Source organism: Urocitellus parryii, chromosome 3 (assembly GCF_045843805.1).
Source record: "Urocitellus parryii isolate mUroPar1 chromosome 3, mUroPar1.hap1, whole genome shotgun sequence".
NCBI classification, from domain to species: Eukaryota; Metazoa; Chordata; class Mammalia; order Rodentia; family Sciuridae; genus Urocitellus; species Urocitellus parryii.
Window position 1 is genome coordinate 122,638,306 of NC_135533.1, and position 26,655 is coordinate 122,664,960.

Here is a 26,655-nt window from a genome sequence, read left to right on the forward strand (position 1 = left end):
GCGAGGCCAGAGGCCAGCGGCCAGATGCCCTTGGCTGGAGCCTGGGCAGTGCCTGCACAGCTCCCTGCAGGGACAGGTGCTTCCCCTCCCTGGTCAAGGGTGCTGCTGTGCCTGGGCTGCTGGTGGGAGCCATGAGCCTGGCGCTGGGCACCTGCCTCCTCCTGGTGGGCACTAGGCACCTGCCTCCTCCTGGTGGGTGCTGGGCCCAGGTCTGACTGGATGCAGGGAGGCTCAGGAGCAGCTGGTCCCCAGGGGTTCCCCACCCCTGTGACGGCACTAGGTGGCCATGCTGCCATGGGGTATCTCCTGGGAAGTGCACCTGGTGACCTCAACCTTATGATCTGTACATCTGGAAAGATCCCCTGCTGCTGCCTGGCGAGGGACAGGCCACTGGGGGAGAAATGGAGCCATCAAGCTCAGCTCCGGGAGGTGAAATCTGGAGTGAATTCCTCCTAATTGAGAGACAGCCTCGTGCTCCTGACCGCCCCACCTGCTCCCAAATTTAATATTCAACTGAGATGTTTAATTTTACAGAAGTCGAAAGCTGTTTTCAGAGCTTGAATTGAAACTCACGGCTGGTGGCACCTGTGCGCTCTTCAAATATTTACGTGACAACTTTACTCCGGGCTCTGGGCTGCACTTGGCAGTGTGATTGTGCACTGGCTGCTACACCCAGAGGCAGCTTCCCACACGGGCAGGCGTCTGCCTGGGGCCTGGCCTTCGGCCTCCATCTGGACCCGCCCGAGGCATCTCATATCATGGGGCAGAACATGAATCAGTGACCACTGCCCCAAGGCTCTCCTGGTGATGTGGGGAGCACAGAGGGGACGCACGAGGGACAGTGGCCGTCCACTCCTCAGCCCTGCCCCTCACCAGGGAGGGCTCTCCAGGGCAGTTGTGGGGTGAGTCAGAGGTGACAAGCGTTTGTGACAAGAGGGGCAGTTCAAAGGAGAATGGATTGAGGTGGTCCTAGGTGACACAGGGGTCCCCCAGAGGAGACAGATGGTAGAGACAATGACATGGAGCAGTGCTCACAAGGGGCCCAGAAATGGGGCTCATGTCTCAGCAAGCTGGCCTCTCTCCTGGGAACCTGGGAGCTCTGCCCAGGAGTCCGGAGAATTAGAACCCAGGACCCGGACAAGGGCTCGCAGTTGACCCCTCTGAACAGCTTGAAAAGGCAGGTTGCATGGCCAAATGACCGGGAGAGTTTCCTCGCTTTGCTTCACGATAAATCAGCTGGACACACCTTGAAATTATTCTCCCTGCTCTTCTGCAGCATAAAGTCCACTGGAATCATTTCCTTGAATTCACTGGGCAAATGGACAGCCCAGCCTCCCTCTGCTCTCCTCTTGCTGGTTCTGAGTTAAGTGCTATCTTCCTGAGCTCAGTCCTCCCCACAGAGCAAGACAGCTTTCAGTGTGTGGACCCACCATTCACCCATCCTCATCTATCCATTCATTCATCTACCATTCATTCATGTACCCTTCCATCTCTCCCTTCATTCATCCATCAATTCCCTCATCTGTCCTTCCATCCATCCCTCCACTCATTCATTCATTAATTCATTTGCTCAGTCATCCATCTATTCATCCATCCATCCATTCTTCTAGTTACACACCCATTCATCCTTTCAACCATTCATCTATCTATTCCCCATTCATCCTTCCCTCCATCCGTCCATTCACTCCTCCATCCATCAACTCATTCACCAACAGGGGACACCCACGAAGCTCCTACCTGCTGGGTGCTTCCCAGGCTCTGTGGCTCCATCAGCAACCAGAATAGAGCCCGCCCTCCTGGAGCTCCTTCCTGGGAGGGTGGAGGGGAGTTAATAAGTGGACATAGAGAAAGGAGGTCAGGCCACAGAGTGCTGGCTATGGCCCTGCAGGGTGGGAGGAGCCCTGGGTATAGGCGGCAAGAGCCAGAAGGGAGGAGCAGGGGACCCAGGGCCTGCAGGAGCAGGGGAGGCTGTGAGGGGGGGGGTGGCTGCAGAGGAGAGTTGGTAGGGAGGGGCCCCAACTTCATCCCAGGAGGCCTGACGTACTCGGGAGCTCTGGACCCAGGGTGAGGACAGGTGGCTGCTGGGCGTGCAGTGGACAGGGGCAGGAAGGATGGTATTTCCACTGTACAGTAAAACTGATAGTAAAACTGCCCCAGGCCTGGCCGGCCACACCTGATGGAGACCCCACACTTTGCTCCAAGAGCTGCCTAGATGCTTGAGCCTCACATGTCCCTGCTGAGGACTGTCAGTGGGGACATGACATGAATCCTCAGGCTCAGAAGTCCTGCAGGGGCTGCTGTTGTGTTCCTGGTGACAAAAATAATCAGGGGTCACTCCAGGGGAACTGGGCTGCATGAAATAACCGCACAGAGACAGAGATACCTTTTCCTTTGGGGGTCCTGTGATGGCTCCTCTGACCTTAAGGGTCTACAGAAAGAGAGTGAGAGCGCAGGTGCTGACCCCTTTCATTGAGAAGAAACCATTCAAATGAGGCAAGGGGTCAGGTTTCAGGGGTTTGCATTTAGCTTCGAAGTCTGCTGTCAGCAGGTTGACTGACATCTAGGAAGGCCACACCCAAAAGCAAAGCAAGAGAAGGGGACACACAGAGGGCGTTTCCATGGAACATTCTATCCCAAACAGGGCAAAGAGGTAATATCATGAAGGAACAGGTGAGTGTAGCTCGATCCATGTGGTTGCATGAAGACACATTTTGTGACACTTTGTGACTTCCGGGATCAGGGCAGCCATCTAGGGCCACTTTGATATAGCCAGATCACGGGAAGTGACGAACAGAGCCTCAATCAATCAGAGAAAGAAAATGCTGGTCACACAGCGCGACGGCCTCCCACGGACTGCTTCACAGCCCCGAGACAGGCATTTTTTGAGGAGCCTGGGGGCCACCAGGAACACCCAATAAGGGTGTCACGGTATTGTAATTACAAACATGAGAGTCCCTGTGTGTGCCTGGGTAACCACAGGGCCCCTAAGCTCTTGTCTCCCCCACGGTGGGTGCTGGCTCTCTTTCCATATCCCTAATGGGCTTCAAACTGCACACTCTCTCCTCATCAAAAAAGCAAATGTCAATAAAATAAATGTCAAACAAAATAAGTCTCCTCACCACTGACTTGTCCAGCATGAATGGGGAAGGCCCGAGAAGCCTGAAGTGGGATTTTGGAGGGGGAAGATGGTGGGAATTTAGATAGGCCCAGCTGCACCTTGGGGCAATAAAATCATTAGGAACCCAGGGGGGACATATCACCTCTGAGGGCCACTTGGGCATCATGACCCAGGAGATGGGGTCCAGCATGCGACTCTGGCCACAAGGGTCCCTGCTCACTCTACCCACTGTGACCACACAGGGATGGATGTGTCGCCCAACCCAGGAACCTCAGGGCTGTGGCTCAGTCACTCAGCACAAGGTCATGTGATGGTTTGTTTGCACTGGGCTGCTGGGCTGTGAGGTGTTTGCCTTGGGCTGGTGGCCATTTGGACCCCAGGTTATGGGATCTCGGGGTAAATGCGATTTGAGGTCCGTGTTTGAAGGCAGCAGGCAGAGCCCCTGGATGGACCAGGAATAGAGACCTGGGGCACACTGAGCCTTTGCTTCCACCTGGTTTACCCAGGACAGCCCCCAGCAGGGTGGTCTCTCCCACTGGACAGTTGAGGAAACGTAGGCACAGGCAGGCCAGGTGCAGGCCAAGCCTGAATCGCGCCTTAGGCAGTGGCATCCACACCTGGCCCGTGTCTCCATGCCCTGTGCTTCATCCCCAGGAGCTCATCTGTGAGACTCCTCTGTCCCCCTACAGTGTGGGCATGGGGCTGTTGGTGTCCACGGTGGGTCACTGTGGGCAGTCTTCCTCTCGAGTCCTTGCAGGAGGCCCTGGGGGTCTGTCTGGCCCTCTGCCCAGGGGCTAGTGGTTGAGGTGGGCTGTGCTCACCCCAGTGTGTGCCTAGCAGGGAACAGGAGGCTGGGGGAGCAGCAGCCACTATCATAACGGCCAGCACAGGCTGGGCAATGGCCACCAGGGCCCAGATGCCATGCTCCGCCCATGTGCAGAGACGTCTGCATGCTGGGTCCAGGACAATGGCCAGGGGAGCAGCAAGGCCCCTCCACTGATCCTGCTCCCTGTCCTGTCCCTGTAGCAAGACTCCCAGGTGCCACGAGGACACCAATCCTGCTATCTCAGCTCTGCTGGGGCTGGGGCTTCCTTCTCAGCCTCCCAGGGCAAGTGTTGGGGCGTCACCTGCTCCAGGGGCTCCAGAGCACAACTTGCCTGAAGCTGATGGGCTCAGACTGCTGCATGCCACCCACAACTGTGCTTGGGCAGGACGATGAGACCCTCTGCTGGGCCAGACCTGGGTCACACTGGCTGAGAGGACTCAAGGTCAGAGAACAGCTGCCCGGAGGGGGACCACTGCTGCAGCCTGAGGAGAGCGGTCCTGGCGGGCACCCCTGTATCTCTGCCTGAACTGTGCCCCTGCAGGATGTTGCTACACCAGGATGGGGAAGGTCCTGTGCCCACTTTGCCTTCATCCCTCACCAGGGTCCTGACTGTCACTTCTGGGTAGTTCATCCACCAGAGGAGACGGGGTAGGGACAGCTCCTACAGGGCCTAAGGGGAACTCGCGCGGCTGATTTAGAATCACAGTGGGGCTGGGCCACGGCACCCAGATATCTGGGCGAACATGATTCTGGATGTTTCTGCGAGGGTGGTTTATACTTTAATTCAGGACTGAGGCTGTTCTGCCCCTACATGGCATGGGCCTCTCATGGCCAGAGCCTGGACAGAGTTAGGCAAGCTCCCGGGGTCCACAGGGGATTCTGTTGCAGACAGACTCCATCCCAGAGGCTCCCCTGGCCTCCGGCCTCTGTCACTGCAGGAGCCAACCTTCTGGGGAAAACAGTGGTGCAGAGGACCCCTCCCTTGGATTCTCTTCCCAGAGGCCATGTACTGCCTCCCTGGAGCTGCTGGTGTTTAGAGCTTCTGTCACTGTCACCACCCACCATATTCCTACGATTCCTCCCCTTGCTCCTCTGGAGGAGAGGAGTCAGGCCTGCTATCCTTGGTGGGTTCCAGCACACCCCCTTGGCCCCGCCAGGACCAGCACCCAGCGCCCGTGCCCTGGTGGCCCTGGGGACCCTCCATCTTCAGATGAAGCTCCCTGGGTGTCCCCGGGCCAGGGCTGGCTTTCACTGAGTATGGGGACAGTGCGATTTGGTTTCACAGCTACCAGAGCAGAGGACATTTCTGAAGCTTGCCATTTTTTTTTTTAAGTAAAAATTCCATTATGAAAATTTATGAGCCTGGACAACAAGTCCATTTTCTGCAGGATGAAATAGGCCTGGATTTCTCAGGTTCCTTTTGAATTCATCAGGCATCGCAGGCATCACTCCCTGGCCTGTCAACATGTTTCAATTCATGAATTTGTTTTGAAAACAAGCGTGATTGGCAGGGAGGTGGGAGGCGGCCCTGCTGAGATAATGGCTGCTGTTCCACTGTGTCCTTAGCCTGCACCCAGCAGGCAGGAGACCCTGCCCAGCATAGGACGGCCCAGGGGGAGGCGCCCGCTCCCCTCTCATCTGGCCCCAGACCCAGCTCAGAGCTGACCTGACTCAAAGGCCTCCTGAAACAGGTGGGCTTGGCAGGGGAGGGACAGCCTCTCAGGGCCCCGGGGGCCTCTGCAACCTCTCATGGAAAACCCCTGACCTGGGCCTGCAGCCCTGGGCCCCTGGAGGCCTCCACAGGGCTGGGGGCTGAAGGGTCTGAGATGCCCCAGCCCCAGGTTCCAAGACCCTGTCACCCCCAATCCCTAGACACTCTGGCCTCCCTGAGGGTCACTCCCAGCCCCACACAGAGAACCTTCCTGCAGCAACCTGGAAGAGGCCCTGCCCCTGTCCACAGAGCAGGCCCCAGAGAAGCAGGACCCCAGGGACAGAGCTCAAGGACGGTCCTGCAGAGCCCCGGGGAGTCCTGACAGGCCTGGCTGAGGGTGTTCCCAGCCATGCACAAGCCACCCTCAGGAGCTCTGGGGCTGGGGACAGGGCCCAGCCCAATATGGAAGTGCCAGCCCAGTCCCCAATCAGGAAAGGGAGGTTTGAGCTGCTGGAACATGAAGAGGCTTCTGTCTGCTGTGGTCTCTCTCCTCTTCAGGCATATTTTGGTTTTGTTTTTAATTTTCTTTTTTGCCATTTAATATTGTTGTAAGGAATACAAATCAAACCTTAACGCTGTGAGCATGCATTTATCGCGCTCTTTACATCTGAGTGAAATATGAGCGCATTTAACTTGCAGGGCAAACCACCAAAGTGACCAGCTCACATTTCCTTGTTCAGCTGGACGTGGCTGGAGGTGGCCCAGAGGGACCCTGGCCCCCAGTGGGAGCTCTCGGGTATGGGGTGCTGGTGGGGTGAACACGGCCTCCCTGGGCGGGGGTTGCACGGCCTCGGTGGCCATGAGCCTCCTGCCTCCTCTGCCTGAACTCCTGGAGGCCCTCCTTGGCCCACCTCCTGGGTGCACAGGGAGCTGGTGCACAGCTATCAGGGCTGCTAGGGGCAGGTGGGCGGTAAACCCCAGGGCGGGTCCTCGGGACACTGCCTTCCTACATCCCAGGCTCTAGAGGGACGTCTCACTCATCTGAGGAAGACGTGGCCCAGGAGGGGACTCAGGGTGAGCTGCCTCAATCTAGAGCAAGCCGAGGAGGACCTCCATGGATGCAGGCGCCCACCAGCCCTTGCCCTGCCGCTTGGGCTCCGTGGGGGACAGCTCTGAACAGTGAGCCCTGCAGGGAGGTGGCTGTGCTCAGGGGTCCCCTAATGTCAGCTCCTCAGAGCAGCCTCCTGGGCCCTTGGACTCCTCAGTGCGTTCCCCAGGTGCCTGCCTCCCTGGCGTGGATCCACGCTGAGCAGAGCTCCTGGGCCCGGCAGGACCATTCCTCCTTACCTCTGGGCACAGAGCAGCAGGGTTAAAACGCCTGCCTAGATCAACCACAGGAATGTGTGCAGTGGAGCCTCTGCCAGAAAAATCCTTTTACTTAGACCCTCTGTCAGGGTTCTGCTTTCACAAACTCACGCCTTGAACTCATTTAGTGCAGGAATCTCCGAGGGTTGCGGGGCAGGACAGTGTGGAGATTTAGGTGAGGAAACCAATTTCAAGACACTTAGGGGAGAACAGCTTTTCCTCCACCCTCAAGCGTTCAGTGGCTGGGGATCTGTGAATTAAACTGACAAAAGACAGATTAACACGAAACAAAGCATACAACTCTGTGCATGGGAGCCTCACCTACATAGTAAATGCCTGAAGGCCCAAGAGACTTGAGAGCTTCATGCCATCTTAATGGGGCAGGAGGGCTGGGGGCACTTGTGGAATCACAATGGACAGTGTTGAAAGACCAGGGGGCCCTTAGCACAGCAGATGGCAGGTGGTTTGTGACAGTGGGAGGCTGGAGCTGCTCCTGCACAGAGAGTTGAGGCACTGGAGTTATTTCAGGAGGCCCTGCTTTAGGCAGACGAGGGATTTCAGGAGCTCAAAAGCCTTTATCTCAAAGTGATGCTTGTGCCCAGTGGCCCAGGTGGTTGGCACAGCCTGCCCGCGGAGCTTTTCCCTTGAGTGCAGGTTTGGCACAGGCCACGTCTACAGAGCTGCCCCATCAGCAACAAGCAGAGAGGACTCGATACAGAAAGTGGACGACGTTCTGAGCAGGACGTGTGCGGAAAAAGGAGCCTGAAGCCAGGGGGACGTCGCCCTTCGTGGACTCCTGCCAGGTGCTGGGCACAGACTGTGATGCTTCTGCACACCATCATGCCAACGTACTAGGACTGCAGATGCCAGCCTGGGACACCAGCCACCTCCCTGGTGGCCACGGCTCTGAAACCTGCCCTGGGAGCCTCCTGTGGGAACCCTGGACAGCGACCTCTTGAATAAGGTAACCCAGCACTTGCCATCCACAGTCTTCCCGCCTCCCTCAGCCTGGCACAACGAAAAGGCCACTGATCATGGACCTCTGGCAGGAAAACAGGTTCATATCGTCAATGATCCTTCCCAGGTTGCCTGGTGCAGGGTCAGGGGCCACTGTCATCTGTCTTTCCATGGGGAAAGTTCATGTCACTTGTGCAGGGCCTGCTGCTGAGCAGAGACCAGCAGGGAGGTTTGGTAAAGGGGACTGGGCTCCTGTTCAATAAAGAGGGAGCCCAGGAGAGGCGAGATGTCCACTGGGAGGGGTTAGCAATGCCCACCCAGGAATGTGAGATGATGGTGAGAACAGTGATAGGTTCATTCATATAGCATCTGTCATTGGCTGGACCTGCTCTGAGCCTGGCCATGGGCTCATGTCTCCTGTCCCTGGGATGAGGCACCATCACCATCACCACCAATTCACAATCATCACCATTCACAATCATCACCATTACCACTATCACCTTCACCACCATCAACACTGTTACCTCCATCATCACTTCCATCATCACTGTCACCTCCATCATCACCATCACCATAACCCTCACCATCACCTCCATCATTACCATCATCACTGTCACCTCCACCATCACCTCCACCATCACCTCCATCACCACCATAATCATTGTTATTGTTCCTCTGTCACAGCTGAGGAAGCCAAGTCTCTGAAGCTAAGGGACCCTTGCCCACAGGATGAGATTTAGTCCCCTTGTCACCCGATCAACCCTGCTCGTCTGATTCCAGGGCTCACACAATCCCTCTGGTCCCTGGGCCTCTGGCCTTGAGATGAGCAGCACTGACCCAGCAAGCAGACCTCATTCAGCCAGGGGAGGGAGGGGCCACACCTGGTCAGAACTGTGGCCTCTGCTCATAGAACCTTGGTCAGAATTGGGTCACTTGGTCACCTGAGGCCATGAGGGGGTTGGCCAGTGCAGTCTTGCTCTTGGCAGCGGTGTGCCTGACCCTACTCAAGGCCCTCCTCACTGGGGAACCCGGGGTGGAGGACAGACTCCTGGCACTGCTGGTCAGGCCTATGTGAGTAGCAAAGCTTCAGACCTAAGACCTTGCTCCTCCCACTGAGAGAGGTGCCACCTGGTGGCTGGGAGGTCCACATTTGTTCCTGTTACTCGCCAAGGCTCAGCGTCCCTGTCTGCAGAGCCCCCTGGCTGAGCGCTGAGGACAGGCCTCTGAGCTTTCTGGGCTGTTAACTGCAACATTTCCTGTGGTGTCTGGGCCCCAGAGCACATGGCCAGGCCATCCCACATCTGTGTGCGCTGTCCCCACGTTGCTGAGGTGCGTGTGACGAGTGCTGCGCTGGCTCAGGGAGAAGGCCGGGTCCTGTGGACACCAAGAAGCCCCCCAGCTCCACAGAGCTGCTCATCAGAACCGCAGGTGAGGGCAGGGGAGTGGAGCAGCTTGGCCTCCCATGTCTCCTGCCTCCACTTCCTGTGGGTGGAATCTGAGTCCCAGGAAGGACATGGGAGGACACCAAGTCCAAGATGAGGGCAGTGGACCCATGGGGCGTCCGGGCAGGACAGAACAGGTCTTCACTGACAGGTGATGGGGCCCAACCCCTGGACACCTGGGCCACAGCCCTTGTGGAGTGGACTCGAGGTCCTGTGCCAAGGGAGAGAGCCCACAGCCTGACTGTACTGGTCCCTGAGAGCTCTGCCCACTCTGAGGTGCAGGTCTCTGCTCACTGCACCCTCAAATGGCAGCAAGGAGGGTAGGGAGTCTCTTCTGGGCTGGCCTGTCCACACTGCAGGCAGCACTGTACAGCAGGATGGCCTCCCTGAGCCCACAGCAGCACGGTGAGCATGGGCAGCCCCCTCCTGCCTTGCCCTGGCGACCCCCACCCCAGCTCAGGCAAAGGGTCAGCAAGGCCCCGCTAGTGACAGTCTCTGCCCAGATGTCTCCCGGTGTTACCTAGGCTCCTTGGTCCACATCTATTTCATTTATTCTGCCAAGTGTCCACGCTGCATTCCACGATGCCCTGGGCATCCTAACCCTGGTTCCTGTTGCCCAGTGAGCTTTCCTCCTGGGGCCTCCAGAGCTGGAGCCCGGGAGCTGAGGTGGGTTTGGTTTGTTCCGACAGGTCTGACCCATCACTCTCCAGCAGCATGGGCAGCCCCCACCTCTCAGGGGCAGAGTTCCCCCAGCACTCTGCAAACACTCGAGGCTGTCACCTCCTCATCTGTGTCAGAGGCCAGGTGCCCTCCTTTCCATGTGCTTCCCGTCCCTCTGTGCTGACCTCCGCTCTTGAGCTGGCCAGGGTTTGCAAGCCCTGTCCTGTGAGCTGCTTGTTTGCCCTGCTGCTCGAACATCATGGAGCAGTCACCCCTTGCGTGATGATGCTGGAGCCACACACTCAGTGAGGGATCCCCAGCTGCACACTGTGCGTGGGTCTCTCCAGCTCCTGACAGCTGTGTGGTGCCCTTGGTCCTACAGAAATTTACACTTGCACATTGTTGAGCTGAGCCTCTGGTGTGTTTCACCTTCCGGGACTTTCACCTAGTCCACGGGTCTGCGTGTCTCAGGCTGGACCTTCTTTTCTGTCCATCCAATGGGTTTCCAGCTTTGCGTGTGTTTAGCTCTTGAATCCCTGGGAGGGTCTGGGGGTTGGTGTGAGGTTGAAGCTCAAGTTCACACTTTCTTCCACAAGAACAGCCACATGTCCAATGCCATGGAGGCCATGTGTCCCCCCTAGTGACCTCTGAACCACACCCAGGGAGAAATCACTTCTTGCCATTCACTCATCCACTGTCGTGGCCCGGAATCCAGGGCTGGGAGGGGCTGGGGTTCCCCTGGGGACAAGGCCAGTGGAGTCCTGGCTCAGCTCCATCCTCAGCCCAAGCCTCGTCAAGACGGGTGGCCCTGCTCTTCCCTCCTGGGCACAAGGAAGAGGTCATGGACCCAGTATTGCTCTGGCTCCCTGTCCCCAGCATTCCTTGCAGGGTGCCTGGTGCCCTGTCTGGCCAATGGGCTGTGAACCTCAGGGACAGGCGAAGCCCCGGGGACTCCCATGCTCCCTCCCGAAGCTGGGCCAGGTTCTCTGTGCCCAACGTGTTCTGTAGAATCAGAGCCCCGCTGTCCTGTGGGTCAGGGTCAGCAGCCCATTTTTTCTCCCACAGACCCCAGCTCAGTAGAAGGTGCTGAGCAGGGCCAATGACTCTAGCTGTTGGCAGTCAGCTGACTCAGGCCTTTGCCTCATGACAAGGCCCACAGTGGCCCTGGGTGGTCAGCTTCATGGTCCCCGGTCAGAGGCCCAGGGAGAGAACATGTCCACAGGACTTCCTGTTTCCTGGCTGGTGGGAGGTATTGATGCCCAGACAGTGGTATGACCGAAGCCCTTCCTCCCAGGCTCTGGGGATGGTGGCCACTGAGATGAGGGAGGAGAGCGGGAAGCATCTGGGAGGCTTGGGGGCTGGTGGCTAGAGTGAAGGCAGAGGCCACTGCAGGTTGTGGACCTGAGTCTGAGAGCTGGGTGCAGCCTGATCCGAGCAGCAGCCAGTGGGATTTGACTTGGTCAATTCCACTTAATAGATGGTTCCTGAGCAGAGGCTTCCTGGAGGGGGAGCCATGATGACCACAGTGAGAAACAGCAAAGAGGGGGTCCAGTGATCGGGGCAGGCAGAGGGTTCAATGGGAAGACTTGGTGTCCCCTCCCTCTGCTCTGGCCCTTTCTCCCAGACTCAAACCCCAGGAGGAAGGGCCTGGCAGGCTTGGCTGGTCCTTGCCCTGCCCCGTGGGTGGGAAGGGAGCCTGTCCAGGTCTGAGGGCACTTTAGAGAGGGCTGGCAGCTCTCCAAGAGTGAAAGGGAGGCAGGGCACTGCCGCCTCCTGGACAGCCCCTATAGAGTCCACAGGGACCTGGGATCCTGCTAGTCCAGCAGTCTGGGTGAGACTTGGCCCCAACATGCCTTGAAGCTACTGGACCCTGGCCAGACAGCACAGTAAGGGTCAGCTACACAGTGGATGCCCTGGACCATCAGAGCTCACGGAGCCGGGCCTGCCCCTGAGGCTCTGCTGCAAGTTGTCAGGGTGTAGCCCGAGCTCTGGAGGGTCCACAGCACTCCCAGGTGTCCTCAGGCTTCCTGATGGGGTGAGACTCTCCTGCGTCCCTCAGTCACGCAGAGGATGCCAAAATGTCCAGTCTGTACAGAGCAAGAACAATACCAATAATAAACTCAGCCACCAAGCCAGCAGGGCCAGGTCCCTGGCCACACTGGGCTTGCTGGTGGATCCCAGAGGAGCTCACAAACCCCTGAGCCCATCAACGGTTATTCTGAGGGTGGACTCAGGCCCCAGGGGGGTGACCAGCCCCTCCCAGATGCCACACTTTTTGGGGACCCACTTGTGTTTGTGATGATGCCTGTGCCACATGGCAGGGAATGATGTGAGGACCAGACCCTCTTTCAGGGGCCCTGGGAAGGCGGGCGGGGGAGGCAGGAGCACAGGAGGGCCATGCAAATGATATGCAGATGAGCAGCACCGTGGGGTCTGATGACGGTTTGCGCCTGGCCTGGCTCCCGGAGCCTAATTCCCAGCTCTCATTAAAGGACTCTGGGAAAACAGGCTGCCAGCTCTGTATCAGGTCCAATGAAGCAAGGCTGTGAGACCCACCCGCCTCCCAGGGACGCACAGTAACCTCCATACTCTGATCTGCAGGCTGTCCCATCCTCCAGGAAGCCCTCCCTGACTAGCGCAGGCCCTGGGGTCCTCCTGAGCTGTGGGGCTTCAGGTGACCAGGGCTGCCAGGTGAGGGGAGGACTCAGAAAGTCATCTGAGGGAGAACATGAGCCCTGCAGGTCATAGGCAGTGCCCTCCATGTGGCCGTTCCAGGAGGAGGACCGCTGAGCACAGGATGAATTTCCCTCCATGAGCTTCCTGTGCTGCAGCATGGAGCAGCCAAACAGCCAGGTGGAACTGGCAGACAGTGATGAGGGAATAGAGAGGCAATGGTGGCAATGGTGCGATGGGATGTTTGGCTGGAGTGTTGGGATGTGGTCAGCGATATCTAGAAGGTGCTTGGATGAGAAACTGATCCTGAGGGAGTGATAGCCATGGGAGAAGTGGCCCAGGGACGAGCCTGGTCCTCACCCGTAGGGAAGAAGTGGGGTAGCGAACAGAGAAGGGGTGTCCTTGCTGGGGACCAGGGCAAGGCTGCAGTGTGGGGCAAAGCTACGGTGACCACAGTGATATGGTGTCAGTGATGCAGTGTCTGTGACAACAAGGTAGTGACAGTGGTGAAGTGACAATGACAGCAATGTGGTGAGTGACTGTGGTGCAGTGTAGTGACAATGTTCAGGTGATAGTGACAGCAATGCAGTAACAATGATATGGTTAGTGACAGTGACAGTGATGCATTTCAGTGACACTGACCCCTTGACAATGAGAGTGAGGCAGTGACAAGGATAGCCCCCATGTGATGACAGTGGCATCTTGACAATGACAGTGGCACAATGACGATAGCTATGCAGTGACAGCCATGCAGTCAGTGACAATAACAGTCATGTGATGACAGTGGCACAGGGATGATAGCTATGCAGTGACAGCCATGTGATGACAGTAATAGCACTGCAGTGAGAATGACAGCAGTACGATCACAACAGTAGTGCAGTGACACAGCAGCACTCATGACAAGGACACCATCACTTAATGAGTGCTGTACGTCTCAAAGCCCCTGGATCTACCTGCTCCACAGAAGCAGGTGGCACTGTGACCCCAGCAGCAACCTTCAGCGTCCTCTTGTGCTCAGTGGGCCTGTCCCATCACTCCCACATCATCCTCTGAAATGTGCACCATTTATCCCTAGAGTGTTAGTGACAGAAGCCCAGCATGCCCTGGCTTAGACCCCATAGGGGAAGGACAGACTCCTCTCATGGATAGGGACTTCAGGTCCGTGCATTTGGCTGGGGACACTCACCCCCAGGGCATTGGTCGTGCCCTGTGCCCTGGCTTCCTCTGGACTCCAGGCTCAGACTGGCCTCCTCCATCCTAGGTGGTGGTCCTGTGTCCACGCCCTCTCAGGCCACACCCAGTGGGTGTGGCTAGAGTCTCTCCTAAGGTCTCCCTGCATCTGATTGGCCCTGGTGGAATCCTACCCCTGTGCCTGAGCCAATCATGTGTCAGGGGAGGGGAAAGTGTGCTAATTGGCTGTGGCATGGTCATGTGATCTTCCCTGGCCTAGGGTGGGTCTCCAAACTTCCTGGACTGAGTCCCCAAGCCCTGAGGATTCCCAGGGGCTGCTACTGGGCACTGGCATGAAGGGCCTCTGAGTGGTGCCCTTCCAAATGGCCAGTTCTCCTGCTATTCAGAGGAAGGACAGCTGAGCAGCCAGGACACCTCCCAGGGCTACATGGCTGTCAGAGGCAGCACTGGGATTTGGACTCACCTGTTAGGTCTATGATCTGACCACGAGCTGGATTGTTGTCCCCCGGCCCCATCCTGCCCTGAGCTGCAGGTCGGTTTAGGAAACTCCTGGAGCATGAAGGACGCTGCCCATGGGCCTTCCCCTTCTTACCAGAGCCTGACACGAGGATGAGGACAGCACTGTAAATGTGTCCCCAGATGATAAACGAGAAAACAGAGCCATAAAGCCTCCAGGAAACACACATTGCCTTGAATTAAAGTGATGTCCTCCCGTCCATCTCAAGGATGAGATAGATCAGGACCAGCGGGGAGGACTCATCTTTTACAATAAGTGTCAACTGACTATTAAAAATTAATTCACCCTAAGTAACAGTGTCAGCTCCTGGGGACATGTCTAAATCATCTCTGTGTCTGTAAGAAACAGCTGTTGGAAGAGTCCACCCCAGATCCCTGGAGGATGGGATTGATGCCTGAGGCTGCCTGAAGGCTCTGGGTTCTGGCACTGACAGACAGACAGACAGAGGGTGGCCCAGGGCCCCTTCCCCTCTGCCCAACACAGCAGCCTCTCTAAGGGTGGGTGTCCCTCCTGCAGGCAGAAGTGAGGCTTAGTGTTGGCTCCTCCAGGTACCTCCAGATTTTAAGACCCCTTGCTTAGAGATGCTGGGACAAGAAGGTGACTTTGGAAGTGTGGCACCAGCACAGAGCCTGGGCTGAATGTGCTGCCCACCAACACTGGGTCTTTGGCAGGTGTCCATCCTGATTGCCTCATGCACCATCCTGATTGGCCCATGCTCCATCTGGATTGTACCATTCTCCATCCTGATTGGCACACTCTCCAACCTGATGTCCCATCCCAATTGGTCCATGTCCTATTCTAATTGGTCAGTGTCACTATTAGATGGTTCAGTGTTCTGCTTAGAGTTATTCCAACTGGAACATGTCATGAGGCATGGAAGAGCTGGGATCTTCCCACCCCTCTCTCTGCAGCTCCTTCCTGGGGGGAGGTCCAGGAGAAGGCTCTGCATTCTTAAGCCCCTCTCTGGTCTCCAGGGGGAGGGTCCACAAGGAGAGGATGGGGAACATGAAGGGGGGGAACAAGTCCCCATTTCTCTCAAACATGAGGCTTCCCTCTAGCAACACATTCCACATGACAGATGCTAGGCCTTCCATGAGCAGTGTGACCTGGGGATGAATCCCCCCCCCCCCCCCAATGGCCCATGCCCTGGTTCAGTGAGGCTAGGTTGCTGCTCAGGACTGGTTTCTCTGATGTTGGCGTGCAGGGAGGGAGGGCCAGGCCTGCACAAACGTGGTGTCCTCCATCGGATCTTCCACTGTGCACCCCTCTGTGGGGCCACCTGAGCCCAGAGAGACCCTTTCTCTCTCCCATCAAGGCAAGCCAGCCCAGGACTTGGTGCTTTTCACTTAGAAGTATGTTCCTGTCTGTACCCCTCCCAAATGGCAGGGATGGATGCAGCAGCAGCAATAATGGGCACATGGCCTGGGCAGGGCTTGTGGGCTAGACACCCGCAGGCCCAGGCCAGGTCCCAGATGGTCTAGACCCCGGCTCCTTCAGCATCAGAAGCCACAGCCCCCTTAGCCCTGGTCTGTTTTAACAGAGGCCCTTTCTGGGGCAGAGGTGAGTATCATGCACCCAACCTGCTGGCTGCTGTTCAGCCTGTCCCTTGTAGGGCCAGAGGGCATGTTGTGGACTGTTTCTTAGCACACCTGTGTTTCTCCAGGTGTATTCCTGGAGGGGTGATGCTTGGGCTGAATCCCACAAATACCTGCCTCCTTCCTGGGTCTGTGGGCTGGTACACAGCGCAGAGGACAGTCTCTGTACATCATGCTCTGTGACATGTCTTGGGCCATCTTCATCTGTTCCTCACACTCCCAACCCAACTGGACCTCTCCTCAGGACCTCCTGCTCCTCCCTGCCTGACCCCTCCCTTTCCCTTCCCACATTGCCCACCTGTATCTTGAAAGACATGCAGTGCATCTGACCTGAGATCCCTCCTCCACTTTGCAAGATGGAGATCCCTCTGCCCACCTTAGATTCATGGTTCCCATTCAAACCACCTCCTCTTTCAGGATTGACTGCCCTGGGATTCACATCATATCGTACCTCCTCCTAGAACAGACAGCACCAGGGTCCTGCCAGCTCCCTGCAGGATACTCTGTGTAGCAGGACCCCTCTCACCAGAAGCCTCATTCCCATCACAGGGACCAGTATTGAATGAATGGAAGCTGAGGAGCTCTATGGCAGGTGGTTAGAAGGCTGGGTTTGCTGAATTAGGTATATTTGGACAGATGAGTGATTGGGCTGTCTATCTATCCATCCATTCATCCATCCATGCATTTCCCTATCCATCTATCCACTGTCTTGTCTACCCATTGGATGATCTATCTATCCATCCATCCATGCATCCATCACTCCTATCATACATCCTGTAAAAAAGTGTACAATTACTCAATGTTCAATAACCCTTTTGGGGTGGAATTTGTTTCCCATATTTTCAGCATTTGTTAAATGTGGGCTGAACTTGGCTTTCAAAATGCATGATTTAATGTCGAGTTTCGTCATATCTGCTGTGCAAATAATTTCACATTTCATCACCTATAAAATCTTCGACATCACAAATCTAATTCATGTAATTTTTCCTCTGCATAGTCTCACAAAAGTTCTGAAACCATCATGCCGAGGATGTTTTATATTGTTGGTGCTTTTTAGAGCAGTTTATTGAGGGGAAATCTGTTTACAGGATCTGCACATTTAACGCGTGTAACCTGATGAATGTGGACATTTCGCACACCTGTGAAGCCATCGTCCTGTCAGGCACAGGCAGGTCCCTCGCCTTCTGCTTCCCTCTCTCACAGTAGGAACAGTGGCCCTGAGATGTGGCCTCTAAATGCGTTTCCGGGTATGCAGTGAGGTCTGAGGCTGTAGTACTGGGCTGCAGGGCAGATCTCCAGAGCTATTCACCTGCACGATGAGAGCATCTTTATTGTTTTAGGTGTCAGTGTCTCGGAAATGCCAGCCTGCCCCGCACCAGGAAATCAACGACATGGCCATGAGCGTCCAGGCAAAGGAGAGGAGGCAAGCCTGGAGACACGGGCGGCCTGATGTCTTCTGTGCAGTGGTGTCCGGGAATGTGTGGTGAAGGCTGCAAGGTGGAGGACCCACATGTGGTTGCTCCATTCCTAGTGCGACACGTGGAGCAGATGGGACACATGGCACCCGCTGTCCCTAGAAGGACATTTGACATGAACTTGGCAAAACTGAGTAGCCCTCATGTGAGACCCTGACCACTGCATGTGGCGGCCCTATGAACCGCATCTTACCCTCTGGGTCCCCATCAGTGCGTCCCAGCCATGAGCCCCCGTGTGTGCATTGAGCTTCCCTCTGTACAGCCAGGCACAAGCAGGCGTGTGAGGGTCAAGACCCACAAAGAGCCAGGCGCAATGGCACACCTATAGTCCCAGCAGCTTTGGAGGCTGAGACAGGAACATTGGAAGTTTGAGGCCCTCCTCAGCAACTTAGAGAGCAACTCAGCAAGATCAAGTCTCAAAAAATTAAAATAAGGCTGGAGATGTGGCTCAGGGGTTAAGCAGCCCTGGGTTCAATCTCTGGTACAAAAAAAAAAAAAGACCCTCAGAGACAGAGGAAAACAACACCCAGGAGGAGGGAATGCTGGGAAGGGACAGGGGACAGCAGGGCCACCAGCTGGCTGTCCCTCTGCACAGCCAGGCACAACCAAGCATGTGAGGGCGAAAACCCTCAAAGAGCCAGGCACAATGGTCCACCTATAGTCCCAGCAGCTTGGGAGGCTGAGGCAGGAGCATTGCAAATTTGACGCTAGCCTCAGCAACGTAGAGAGGCTCTAAGCAATTCAGCAAGACCAAGTCTCAAAAAATTAAACCAAGTCTGGGGACGTGGCTCAGGGGTTAAGCAGCCCTGGGTTCAATCTCTGGTACAAAAAAAAAAAAAAGACCCTCAGAGACAGAGGACAAACAACACCCAGGAGGAGGAAGGCAGGGAAGGGACAGGAGACAGCAGGGCCACCACCTAAAACTACCCTCCCCACTGAGCCCCACTGTGGCCGTGGTGCGACCCCTTCCTGTATGACCTGGTGTTTTTTGTGGACAATTGCCTTCTTGTTTGTTGTGTTAGCTATTTTTGTTGCTGTTTTCCTGGGTTTTCTGCTTTGTCCTCTGCAATTTTCTCAGAACCTCCTGAGAAGAAATTTAAGCCCAACAGTGCACGAAGGGGGTGCTCCCCTGGCAACGCCGCCCATCCTCCTCCCCTGGAGCCCAGGTCCCTCTTGCTCTCCAGGCTGCTCCCCAGTCCAGGGACCCCTGCTGTGCTCCCTGATATGGGATCCTAATTTCCTGGGCTCCATGTTGCCTGGTCACGTTCCTGGCCAGGAACAGCTGTGGTCAAGCACACAAGTGCTGACCTGCCTCCCCGTGTAGCTGAGTGGTGTGTGGAGTGTTGTAAGATCATTTCTCCTCAGAGCCTGAAGTTGTGGTCCCTGTCTCTGGTTTCCGGGGCAGCTGGTAGGAGCCTCATGCTGTCCTCTGTCTCTTTCTTGAGGGGCAGCTTCCCTCTGGACACTCCTGCGGTCTTTTCTCAGTCCCCCATCTGAAGTTTCACAGTCCATGCCAGCTCGGGCTCCACTACAGGTCCACCTGCATGTTCACAGTTTGGGGGTCAGGAAGCCCTGGGGAGCTCCTCCATGCCTCCTGTGCCCAGCTGTCCAGCCTGCCGCCCATCGTCCCACATGGTGTCCTGCCCTCTCACCTCCCCTCCTGCCACCCTGTCTTTCTGATCCACTCTCCCCCTGCCCTTCCTGGATGTCTGCTGGATTGGTTTGTCCTTCATAGCTTTCACTTCCAGAGCTCAGGCAGATCTGCCCCAGGGCTGGGAATGAATGCCAGTCAGCCAAGTGGCCAGTGGAGGGGTACCCTAGGCAGCCCTCACGTAGGTGATGGCCTCCATCCTGCACAGGCCAAGAGAGGAGGAGACAGGGAGGTCACATGGACAGTTGGTTGAAACTGCCCAGAGGGCCAGTCAGAGTGCTGGTTCTAGGCTCTGCAGCCCCTTACCTGCAGAGGGCGCTGCTTAGCCTGGCCCTCCTGGGGCAGGTCTGAGTGGGCCTCTGCCCCAGGTGGTACCCTGACCCTCCTAACTCTCAGACCTGTTCTACCCTGGTCACACTCAGCCAAGCCACTTTCTATTGATTTCACATTTGCATCTTAAATGAACTAAATGGCTCTGCAGAGAAGGCAGCAGCTCATTAGTCAGTGAAAGGCCATTCTCATCAATTCCCTGTGTGGGACCCAATTACTACTCCCCAGGGAGCCCTGGGGAGACTCAGGCCACCAGCTGGAGCTTGGGCTCCAGAGCAGAAAGAGCTGGGCACAGCCATGGGGCCTCACTGCCTGGGGAAGGAGGGGATGCTCCTCAAACTCAGAGGCCCCAGACCCCACCTGGGCCAGCCAGCAGCCTGGCCAGGATCTGGGTCAGCAAGTGGCCTGAGGGGCCATGGCTCTCCATCCAGAGCTCTCTGGAGCCCCAGGAGTATGGACAATGCTGTGCTTAATGCCAGCCCTGAGGAGCAGGGCCTCAGGGACTGTGCCAGGTGTCAGGTGACAGCGAGGAGCAGCGGGGTAAGGACCACCTTCCTGGGTCTTCCTTTCCTGGCCACCTTCTGGACACACAGGTGTGGACATCCATATCAGCCAGGGTGGTCCCTGGCTGTGAGTGGCCACGCAGCCCAGCCTGTCCCTAGCCTGCCTCTGTTGCTTCATGCCTTCAAAATCTGGTGCCCACTGGAGGGCCGTCTGTGTATCTGCTAACACTGAAAATACACCTGCCTCTGGAGCACTTCAGAGAAGAGTCTTCACAAAACAGCCTTTTAGCAACTGGACATCCACAAACAAAGTGCCCTCCATTTGTACCTCAGAACTTGTACCAAAACTGCCTCAAAATGCATTAAGGACATTATGAAAAATGTAAAATCACAAGATTTAGAAGAAAATAAGAGAAGGTTGTGGGATCTTGGGGTAGGAAATGTCGAAAGCAAGATTCACAAGAGAGAAAATTGATGCATTTCATCAAAATTAAAATCTCTTGCTCTGCAAAAGCCTCTCTTCAGAAATTGATAAGACCAGCCATGGACTGGAAGCAACTGTAATTCATGCGCCCGACAACCTCCAGTGGGCTTGTAGCCAGAACAAATAAGCAACCGTAATGTTCAATAACAAAGTAAAGAAGTCAATTTGTAACAACTGGGGAAGGTTTTTCACATCTTCTCAGAGTGGAGGTGGGAGACGTGAAGCAGCACGGAAATGCCTAGGTCCTGAGTAAGAGGGAAATGGCCACTAAGGGCTTAAGGAGAGAGGCCAGTGCAGTGGTAGAGCTTTGTAAAAAGAAGGAAAAGAGCAGGGGCAGGGGGACACAGGATGGGACAGGGGAACAGTAGGGGCAGGGGGACAGCAGGGACAAGGGGATAGTAGGGACAGGGGGAGGCAGGGTGCTTGTGGCTTCACAGCAGGAACTTTGCAGTCCTCAGCAGTGCAGCCATGTCCAGGGTGGCAAGGGCCTGCCCCTCCCAGTGCTGCCCCCTGCAGGAGATGCGCTGCACACAGACCCTTGCACAGCGGAGCCCAGCTGCCCCAGCAGGGTCAGAGGCTCTGTTCAGCCCACACTCCCCGCAGCCCAGGGAGGTGAGCACAGGGCCAGCACCTGGTGGGACGGTCCTGCAGGGGTCTCTGGGCTCCTCCAGGCCCACAGCACTGCAGCTCACCTGAGTGGGTGGATTACAGACGGAGGCTACAACATACATGAGGTCCACCAAGTGGGCTCCAGAGGGTTCCCACAGAGGCACCACCTGTGTCCCCAAGGATCGGAGACCTGTGAAGTATGGTCCAGTAGGGAGGGTGAGTGACACTGGGATATCCAGCCCCAGAGCAGACTATGGGCAGGGCGAAGGCCAGGTTAAGCCCTCTATGATGAGAAGGGATGCTGGCCCACACGCCCTGTCTCCTGAGAGCAAGGTGTGGACAGGTGAGCAGCTGCCTGGGCTGAGGGGCTGGGTATCCCCCCCTACAGGAGGCCTGGGAAGCTGGGGAGGGGAGCAGGGCCGAGGGTCATGCAGAGGGACCTGCTTTCCAGCCAGTGTCCTGTGTACTGGTGGCACCTGCTCTGTCTGTCCCAGCAGGAGAATGACCTCACAGTGACGTTCTCCAGTCCTGAGCTCTGGGGCTGAGAGTGGCCTCCTGCCACTCCTGTGGGATGCCCAGGGAAGCTCTGGGTTCAGTGCAGCCTGTGAGGGTCGTGGTCCCTGGGGTGGCTGCAGGAGCCGTGTCGAAGTGCAGGTCCTGTGGAGGAGTGAGCAGGTCCAGTGTGGACAGAGGGCTGGACAGAGGTGGACGGCGTGGGCAGGGGTGCTGACACTGTGAGGGAGGCAATGGCAGGTTAGCAGGTAGGGGCCAGTTTCAGTCCCAGGAATCCCATTCCTGCAAGCCCCTGTCATTCCTCTTCCCTAGACTGGGGGCAGCGCTGTGCAGGCAGGGGCTGTGCTCAGCTCACCTGAGGCCTGCAGCCCAGCTCCACAGGGCACAGGTGCCAGAACCACCCACTTCTAGATGGTTTGCTGCCCTTCCTGGAGCAGCAGCTCATGCTTGTAGCTCGGGCATCCCCTTCCTTCCCTTTAACAGCAATGGGAGCAGTGGGCCAGAAAGGCCCTCTGCAGCCCCTCCTCTCCCCTTACCTGCCGCCTGAGGCCCCCAGGCTGTGGGCAGCTGCTTCTGCCCTGGGGCAGTGGGCAGAGCAGGGCACTGGGCTGGAGCTCTGGGCTGCCCTCCTGCCTCCTGCCTTGTTCATAGAGACCCGTGGCCTCCCAGGCCTTGTGCCCGCATCTGCAAGATGTAGGGGCAACAACATCTGTTCCTTCGGGGTGGGGGAGTGAGAGTCCCCAGAATAGCGACTAGCAGGAACCAGGCTGCAGGAACAAGTCAGGACCTGAGGGACCTGGATAGAGCCTCCTGGACAGAAGGGAGGCCTGAGGACTGGAGTCCTGTCCTCCAGCCTTCTGGGTCTCTCTGACCACACTGGGCCCAGGCTCTGGTGCAGCATGGCCTGGCCCTCAGTCGCTCCCAACAGCATGAGTGAGGAAGGGACTCAAGCTGCCTGCTGTCCCTTCCCCCACTAAGGGGTCCTGATGCTGAAGACTCAGGTGGCCAGAGCAGGTGAGCTGAGGGGCTGCTCTTCTGCATAACGCAGAGGGGGAGGCTGAGCACCTGCTCAGGGCAGACGCCAGGGCAGGGGCAGCAGGACAGGGCAGGAGCTGCTCCACCAGGGAGAGCTGAGGATGGAGGAAGGCCGGCAGCCCTGCAGGTCAGCCCTGGGCAGGAGAGGAGCTCCTGCCTGCTGAGTCCCCAGGTGCGTGGTCCTGGGTTGGGGGTGAGAAGTCCCTGGGTGACAGGCGCTGCTCCCAGTGGGAAAGTGCCCAGGCCATGTCCTTAGGGACGCACTGGTCCTCTGTAATACTGAATATAGGAAGGCAGGGCTCGCATTCCCCAGCACATATCACAGGAAACGCAGAGCATATAATTCACAATCAAAGGACTTGCATAATCACAGGCACCTATAATTAGGATATTTATGTTGTCTTGGTGAAGTATCTGCTGCCAATGCAACAATAACTCAATTCAGAAGAATATTTTAACATTAGGAGCTTTTTAGACACAAGAATTACCTTGCTGGTAGAATTTCAATCATACGTGTGTAGAGAGAGGGAAGGAGATAGAGGGAGGTTTCCTGTTGCAGGATGTGAACTGTTAGGGTCACTCGCATGATTCCAGCACCTGGGTGGTCCTGGAGAAGGGAAGGCTGGGGAGGTCAGGGGGAGAGAGGGTCCTGTGAATTCCGTGCTGTACTTTTAAATGGGGACAGTGGGAATGTCGTCACTATGGCGTTGATGGCTAACTGGACACACTGAAGAGAGATGTGGCAGGTGAGGAAACCAAAGCCAGAGAGGCCGCAAGTGGAGGGAGACTGAACTCGGGGGCCACTGGGGCCGAATCTGCTGCTCGCCTGGCTGTGCTGCCCTCAGGCCAGCTGGTGTTCCCTTTGTCCCCAGGTTCCAGGTACCTGGAGCGCACTACAATGCCCCACCCATGCATTGTAGGCGTCCTCCTGCCAGCTGCTCAGAGCAAGCTGAGGCAGGTATCCTGGTCATCGTCACCCTGAGCACTCGCCGTGTCTGTCTTTGCTGTGGGTGGACCCTGCCCTGTGTGTTCCAGGCATCAGCATTCAGAGGGCAGCATCCTGCTCTGCCCTGGGGGCTGCTGGTCTTCCAGGAGGCTGAAGGCTGGACAGGAGGAAGATGGTGGGACTGACCGGGGTGAGTCCTGGGTGAGGAGGGGTGTGGTCACGCCTATACAGCAGTGGGGAGCCATGGAAGGTTGTGAAGGAAGGTCATTTTACTCCCAGGGCCCCTCGGGGAGCCCCTTGGCTAGCACTGAAGCCTCATCCATGTGCCCCCACAGCTGGGTTCCCTCCCACCCTGAGAAGGGTGACTCTTGCCCTCAGTGAGGTCACTGCTGCAGGGGGTGAACACCCCATGCTGCCAACAGCTTCATTCAATGGCCCCAGCTGCCTGTGAGGCCAGAGGCCGGAGCTAGAAATAGATGTTCAGTGACCCAGCCACACAATGCAGCCATCTGACCGTGGCCTGGCCACCCCTTCCTCTGTGTGTGGGAGGAGCGCCTACCCGGGGGAGGCTGGTTCCCACACAAGGCTGCCTTGTGTGGATCTCTGAGGGCCTTTCACAGTCGCCCCACTCTCCCCAGGACGGCCCAGCTGCAGCCCCCTGCTCACCACTGACCTTGGTCCCTTCACCTTGGGCCAGGCGGGTTGGGGAGCAGGGGCCATGGGGGGTAGCATTGCAGGAAGCTCAGCTGCCTGCCAGTCCCCCCTGCCACCCACTGCTTCTCCCCCATGCAGAAGCCCCTGGGCTGCCAGCACAGGCCTGGCTAAGCAGAGTCTAGATTCTGCCCCCGGGTAGCTGGGTGGTCCTTGGCCAGGGATGGGGTGACGCCAGCTGTGTGCACATATTTGAGACTTGTGCATAGCCATGGCCCACAGCCGTGAGTGTGAACTCAGGAAGCGTGTGTGCAGTGTGTCCATGTGGCTCCCTGTGCGTGGTCTGAGCTGTGACTGTTAGCTGGACAGCAGGCTGGAACTTTCTTACATTGATCTGGAAGTGCCACATGTTGGGTCCTTGCGAAAGGTCCAGCACATCTCTGGCGTTGTAGAGGCCCCTTCTCAGGACATAGACACACCTTGTTCACCTGTCCTTGGTGCACATGGCTCTGTTCACAAGGCCAGACTGGCCAGTCCTTAGGTAACAGTGGGTGGGTAAGTATGCACATTCCCACGAGGGACACTGCCTGGCAATGGAAGGGAGGGGCCTCCTGGGGCTCTGTCTGGTGGAGCCCTGACCTGGCCTCCCTTGCCCAGGGGGGGCTGACGAGCAGTGTCCAGGTGCAGAAAGACCAGGCTATCCTGGACTGTCCAGGGGAGGAGGGTCTGGCCCAGAGCCACCATGTGCCTGCACCACTGGCCCAGGACATGCCCTTGTATCCACCTGCCCTGAGGACAGAGCCCCTGGAGCCTGGCCAGGGCTGGGTCATAGTGGTCAGCTCTGGCCCCACCCATGCATTGTAGGCGTCCTCCTACCAGCTGCCCCTCCCCAGACAACCAGTTCCATCACCCTGGGAGTTCTCTGGGCTGTGGATATCACTGTGATATGCCCACCACATGGTCCCTATGGGATGCCATGTGTCCCTGCTGGTGCTCACCTGCCTGTCCTAACCATGACCAGGCTTGGTCCTCCGGACCCAGGAAGGCATCAGAGCCCCAGCTCTGGGGAGGGGACCTGGCTCTGGGGGGCCGGGCTGCGCCTGGGGTGGGCCCTGGCTCTGGGGGCCAGGCTGCGCCTGGGGTGGGCTCTGGCCGTCACGTCCCCCCAGGCTGTTCCAGCCAGGATCAGTTCTGGAGAGTTCTGAGGCCCTGCTGGGGGTGCCCAGTCAGGAGGGGCCTTCTGGAGCCCAGCGTGGTTTTCAGGTGACTTCCCCTGAGGACGTGGGTGCTGTGCAAAGCCCTCTAGGACTCGGGGCTTGGAAATGTTTCAACTTCTTTAAAATTGGAAGAAAAAATGAGCTCTGAGATGGAAGGATGTGTGTTGCTCTGTGTCAACCTGTCATCTCACACCAGCCACAGGGACAGCAGCTGACCCTCCTTTCAGAGGAAGGAAAAGCTGCAGGGCAGGGCTGTGCTTCCTTTCCCTGCATGGGAGGGGATCTGGCTACACTCTGGCAAAAAGAGGAGCAGCAACAAGGGCAGGGGATGGCCCAGGGCCAGACCAGGGCCATGCTGGCAGTGGGCCTGGTGACCACATAGTGCGGTGTGTGTGCACTGGCCTGTACCACTTTGTGGAATCCTCCCAGCATCTAATCAACTTCCCTTCTTACAGATGGGAAAATCGGGGTCCAGAGAGGCTCAGCAGAATGTCCAAGTCACACAGCCTGTCAGTGGCTGGGACAGGATCGAACACCTTGAGTTGGTGCTGAGTGAGCTCCGGAAGCTGGGGTGCTTCCTGCTGATGATGGGGCTAAGCCTGGGTCCAGGTTGACACTGCTTCTCCCATGGCCTCTCAGGTGTACCCCTTTCTGTCACTTGCCACCAAGGGATTCTGACTGGTACATTTCGAAAGCAAGATTGGGGGCAGCTGCCCTTCCCTCCAGTCTCTCCAGCCAGGAAGCTGTCGCTGGCTCTGCTGGGACCTCAGGGGCTCCGTGGAGGGGCTTGACCTCCCCGACCCTGGCCCACTCAGTGCATTCTTCTCTGCAGCCAGGGTCCCAAAGGCGAGCCCCACAGCGGTGACAGCAGCTTCCTGTGGAGGAGCCGGAGCCTGTGACCGGGGGCCTGGCTTCTCCAGGTTTGCAGATGGTTCAGGAGAGAAAACGCCAGGGAAAGTCCTTCCAAGCTGGAGTAAGCGGAGGGCACAGTGGGTGTGTCCACAGCACTGAGCGTGTGTACGTGTGTCCAGGTGTGTGTGTGTGTGTGTTCTGGGGCAGAGCTGACTCTGTCCCTGGAGGGCCAGCAGACACAGGGGGTCCAGCGGACCTGCACTTGTTCCCGTCCAGCGAGCGCAGTTGCCCCTCTTGGCTCCCTGCTTTCATGTGGCCAGCTGGTGGGACACACAAAGATGAAGCAGCCTGGCAGTCAGGGGAGAATGGGTTCGGGGGAGAAGGGTCAGACCCC